Below are 6,276 nucleotides of genomic sequence, written 5' to 3'. Positions count from 1 at the left end.
TGTTGGCATAACGTCTAACCTCAAACTTCAATGTACAATAACCAATATGCAATGTATTTACACTTTCTATGGAAATGATTGAATTTTTCGCCATTGTTTTTGTTACTTTACGGCTTTAGGACTTCGGTGATGCCTAATGGGCGGTAGTCTGGACATCCTACTACATAAATTCAGTCTGATTGACAGTTGTTCGTTCCTACACTTTGCAATGTTAATCAATGCAGTTGTCGCAGATCAATACGGTTTCCGGATGCCAGAAGCTATCGCATTGCCAATCATGAGGTTGGTTAGTGGCATTGACAGAAGTAGCGAGGCAAATATTCAAATATTAAGAGACCACTGTTTCCGAAAGTATAACTAATCCTAGCGGGAGATGGTAATCAATGTGTGTGTGTTTATCAAATCTCTGGAGCCTATCCTCTCAATGGGCTGCAAAAGTGGTGGGCTCAACGTGATGATGATATTATATTTATTATAATCACGATGGAATGATCCATCAAGCAGATCATCTCGAAGAGTTGATACGATGACAAAGTTCCAAAGAATTAAAACTATATCAGCATGTCCATGTCCTTGCTGTACTGGCTTCATTTGGTGCATTGAATCAGATATTGAGTAGTTTGAGATGCTCGTTAACTGAGTCAGCTACTTAGTTCATTTATCGGATGTCTATCGTTTGCGCAGTTTTTCTAGCTAAGTTCAATTCAAAGTTGGTCTTTCCTTCGTTAGACTCAGCTTCTCTGACTCCAATTTATTTATACGAAGATGCTATGAAAACAAAACGTCAATCTAAGCGGGAATATGACCTAGGCTAACGTTATTTATGTGACGATGGTAATAAGAATCTAAATATGATCGCGTTGGATGAATTAATTTCAAGCACTGCTTTATGCAGACAGGCATCCAGAAGCAGGATTGAGAAGCTGAACGGAGAACACGAAAGAGCAAACGCATTTCAATGAGTCATGGCTCGTTATTCACTGTGTGGCGCGATTACTTGTTATGGCTCGACAAGAATAATGAATGGTAACTTTTGAGATCCATTTATGGAAGAATACTAAACGTATATTTCTATTGTATAATTATTAAGTAACTAATCCATGCATATTCATATTCCTCTTATTATAAGCTTGATTTTGACCCATAGTCTATTATTACAAGTCTTACTATTCTTGAGTTATACTCAGTTTACTAATTACTACTTCCATCATTCACAGCCAAATCTGTCTAATTCTTGTACAAATGTTGTTTCATACTTTATTGGTACGTTGCGATCTGTTTGATTGGTATATAAACTCAGTATGTTTGAAATATAATAGTTGATATTTCAGAGGCTGAGATTGATGTTCCGGACTTAACTGGCTAGGCCAGGCGGAAAAGCAGGACCAGTAAGGACTCTAGGCTGGTCGCACGTGTTTACGGGTCCATTGATCCGATCGATAAGTCACCGCTCTCTGATCAGCAAGCACAAGATATAACATTACTGAAATATGATTGAGGACATGTTCTTACAGAAACTTCATTTCACACATAAAACAGTAGGTTCATATTTCATTTACTGTAATAAAATACAAATATTACCAACTCGAATGGAATCGAAAAGACTAACAAAATTTACAACTAAAGGAATCAATAGGAACAACTGCAAGTGTATACATGGTGGGACCCTACATACATTATGTCAAGAATTACTGTTTCCAAATATTACCTAGGCATAAAAATATATATTGCTTTCTTTTAAAGTGTTATTCAGCATATAACACTTAGGGAAGTTCAGAACTGACGGACGCATTAAAAATTGATCGGGATCGCATAATTCAACACTGAAAGTGTGCTCATTCTGTATAACTCTTACCTTTTTACATCAAACGTACATTATTTTATCTCCAGACGAATTGTGTATTTCATAATTACTAAACATCATATTGCCAGTTGTTATGATGGCGAAAGTCAGTACGGATATTTTACGACTTCCATTTCAACAAACCAAAAGAATCAGTCCATTCAAGGCCTGCAGGATAATAAAGAGCTCGATAAGAATCGATGTTTCTTTTTTCAGAAGTTACAAGCGCGGATGGAACATTTTTACAGTCTGATTGGCCCTAAGTTTTGATCGATTCTATACTAAACAAATTTTCCGCGTTTTAGTCTGATAGGAGTGATGAAAAAACGTTATTACATTTACCAATTTTGTATAGATTTTGTTTGCATACGCGAGTTTTACAAAATGGTGACCGCTAGAATATGCAACGGAAGTTACAGTTAAAAACCTAAGGATTACAAAAAACGATATATAAATGTCTCGATGTAGTTTATGAACAATAGCTGTCTGAGCTATTTCGATTTCTCAGCTGCTTCCAGACTATCTGTACAGTTTATTTGATTAAAACATTATTGACTTTCAGACTACTAAGTGAAATCGCGTCCTTGACGACTTATATTTATGAAAAACAACTGCATTAAAAAACCGTCTCTTATGTGAGGTTTTATGTAGATGGATGATATACCAGTAATTCCTGGCTTCGACGTTTAGTGATAACTAGCAACAATGAACATTGAAAGATAACCTCAGTGCAACTTGGTCGATAGCATTCGATCTGCACTAAGAAAGACTTGACACATACGACATCGATCACCAGCCAGTGATCAATCAATTAGGAGGACTCCTGATAATAAATATCCTGCTAGCCTAAGTGACCCACAAAGAAATATTACTTGTTTAATAAACGTAATGAAGTTCTATCAGTCGTTCAAGGTTGCGAAATTTACCAATGTTCAAGCAACATATGCAGTAACTTTTACTCTTCTCTTTATCGGCGGGCAACGCAGCGTTATTTTACGTGTAATTGACCAGTGGACGCCATGTTTAAAAGCACTAACTACTGTATAACAGCTATAAGCGAAGAGCTGGAAATATTTCTGTTTTATAGGAATGAAAAAAGAAATATATTCAAGACATGACATTAGTTATTACTTTGTGAGGCATACATTATATAGACAAAATATATATGATAGATTTGCCTATAAACAATGAGTTTAAGAATTCCAGTCTAGATATTTAATGCGAGCGTTATTGCATAATCTTAGGAACCTACTGGTTTCAGCTGATATTTCCTACGTATCATCGTTTGATTTCAAAAACGCTGATTACTCCGTTAATCCGCTACATATTATATTTGGTCACCTTTAGGTTCCAGATTTCTAACAAGGACTTAACATGTGTGCGGCCGGCAGAGAGTGGAGTAAATTATTGGCTAACAAGACACATTATATACACATATGTATATTTATGAAGTCAAAGAACCCCAGAGAACGATAACATGAGCATCCAACTTATATAGTAAGAGAAGTGATGCTAAAAAATGATAAAATAGGATTTTTAATAGTTCAAATTCAATAGATGGCTTTATTTATACTTCTTTATAGGAATTTATTTTCAAAGTGACTTGTTTGTATGTGCAAATAGTCATATGTCTGTTGTAAATGTAAGCCCCGCAAGATACGGATTTCGGTTTTCCTTATAGTCAATTTTTGTGAGGAACATTTAATTACTGTTCATATGTTCAATATACTGACGTTTTTTGAAGTTTCTCACGTGTTCGGGGACTAAATATTTTAAAAATTACGATTACTGCTGAAATTCAAATTACTTGAAAGTTTAAATATTTGGAGCGAATGCCCAAAAACATTATTAAAATGTCGCATTGTTTACATTTTCAATTTATTTGTGAGCACGCATTCTGGATGCGGTTTTTCATACTCATAATTGGGATGTTTGTAATAGTTTGTAGATTATAAAAATCCTTATGCAATATATAATGTGCTATTATATTGTGGATTTATGTCGACGTTTATTCTCCCAATATTCTCAAAGTTTGAAATGACGAACAAGATATGCTCAGCACTTGGCACTCTCTGTTAATCAATGAGCCCGGGGTTTCTGAAGGCTTTTTCTGTTCTCTTTACGAAACTTGTTTTAAATTAGTACGTCTTCTTTTTCCGCAACGAAAGGCCAAAACTTTCAATAATAAGTTAGAGGTTAAAGCAAAATCTGAATTCCACTACACATACGTACACGAAGGCTATTCGATCTTCTGTCATTTGTGGGGAATGAGTCTGTATAAAATCTAGTCATTTCCCGAAGTAAATTTAACTTCCTACGTCCTACTTACAAAAAAGTACTTAAGCAAAGATCCATATATTTATTATTAACTAATACTAAAAACCAAACACCTTAGCTACTTGCTAACTACAGTGATAGGATATATATATTCTATCACTGACTTGGAAGGAAAAACCCAGTATTTTAAAATGCGGTTAAGTTGTGTGTTAAGTTATGGATTGGTAAAATGTTTCACAATTAGCACTTTACTATTAATTTTGGCCGCCGAAGTTATTATGATTTTAGGCTGCGTGATTTGATTGCAAAAACCAACCATTTTGTGGTTTGCTAGTGTAGATCACCAACGTAGATGATCTATGTCGATCTATAAGCAGAGGAAAACCAACAACTCAGGTAACTGACTTAACAATCGAAAGTATCGACCCTAAATATTGCCAAAATATTTTGGTTGTAACAAATCAGCCCGTAGTTTAAGGGTTATTAGATCGGTAAACATTTACATACTTGATAACTGATATTTCTTGAAGTTTAATGATATAATAATCTATTACGACTAAATGTCCTTATTGTCTTTTTTATTTAGTTAATAAAGCTATGAACTATTAGATTGATAATAATATCTTTAATGGATGTATCTTTTATGGCATTGCATGTTGTAATAGTTTTTTATCAACTTCAAAGTGAAAATCATTAAAATTTCATTAGAGTTTCTTAAAATAAACCCTATACAGTTCTTAGCTAAACAGAATGTCTTTTGTGATTGGGTTGCCGAGATTTTAGATATTCATTCAGGCAATTTGTATTTACGTAAGATATTTCGTCACACGTGAAAGTTCCTATTGCTTAATTAGCCAATATTTTATTTCTTATGTAACGATTTCATGTGTTTTATCAAATCTAAAGGAATTCATGTTCAGACCAAAAACCTTTGTTGCGAAATATTTTATTAAAACTTGATAATTCTGAGCTTGCCTTATTTTTATAAACTTATTCAGCCAAGGTTTGGGATCCTGAACTATTCAGGAACTACTTTTAAGACCACTGAACAAATTTGGTCAAGACTTTATAATATACTGGTGTTCTCCATAACGTTATTCCATTATTTCAGGAAATTTAAATTTAAGTTTATAAAATTGGATGATTGAAGCTTCAAAAGAACCACTTGTTTCTCGTTTGAAATCTGTAAGTCAGTTCTACCTAAAATTACTAAATATTTGGGTTGTACCGTACTTTTTAAGCTGAGTGATTTAAATTTCAGGCCTTCGTCATAGTTGGATGGCATAATGAGTGGAAAATCTACATAGGGATGAACTGTTTAGTTATTCCACAAAAATTTAATCAGTTGGTTTTGGTGACTTTATATGTATCTAGTCGCCTTATGCATTTCGGTTTATTTCATTTGTCCTTGTATTTTCTGACTCCCTTATTTTCCGAACTCTAGCTATTTTGCTGGTCAGCTTTCTCACTACTTATTGGTATACAGGGCCAGTAACTATATAACTGTTAAATATATTGGGTTGAATGATAAGTTTTCGCAGAACGTTTGGTGCTCTCTAATTTTTCCGGTTACAAAGCTTGGACCTTTTCCCAGTTTCTGTGCGCATTGATATGATAAATAAAACGTCGCTTATTTTACAACTAGTCTGTATTTTTATACGCGGTCAGTTTTATTTATTTCATAGATGCTACACTCGTTTTTTTCGCCTTTGTGTCTTACTGCCTACATCGGATGAGACAAAAGGATTGTGCTGGCTTATGTAGTATTTTCATTTAGAAATCCTTTGAACACCATACTAAAGTTCTTGGGACTTTTTTAGTACATTAGGAATATTGATTTTCTATTTACTGAGGATAATTTTGCTACAACCTGTTAGTTTGTCGGCTATCTTTCTATAGTATCGGAAAAATAGCCACTTCTACTAGGACAGGTGAGAAATAAGTTTCTTCAACTTTTCCTTCGGCAGGAGTCCTGAAGTGTGTTTCAGCCCTCCTGTTGGTTTTTCATCGCTGTAATTTAATACTAGGTTCACATGTCTTAGATTACTGTGTACTCGTATTTGTGTATTTCATGTATTTGTACCATTCTTGATTTTGTAAATGTTGTTTAATTCAGATGTTTTTTTTAGAAATACGCCCGACAGTTTGTTGAAATG

The sequence above is a fragment of the Schistosoma haematobium genome, chromosome 5, assembly GCF_000699445.3.
Source record: "Schistosoma haematobium chromosome 5, whole genome shotgun sequence".
NCBI classification, from domain to species: Eukaryota; Metazoa; Platyhelminthes; class Trematoda; order Strigeidida; family Schistosomatidae; genus Schistosoma; species Schistosoma haematobium.
The sequence above is the reverse complement of the archived record's forward strand: the minus strand, read 5'-3'. Positions refer to the sequence as shown.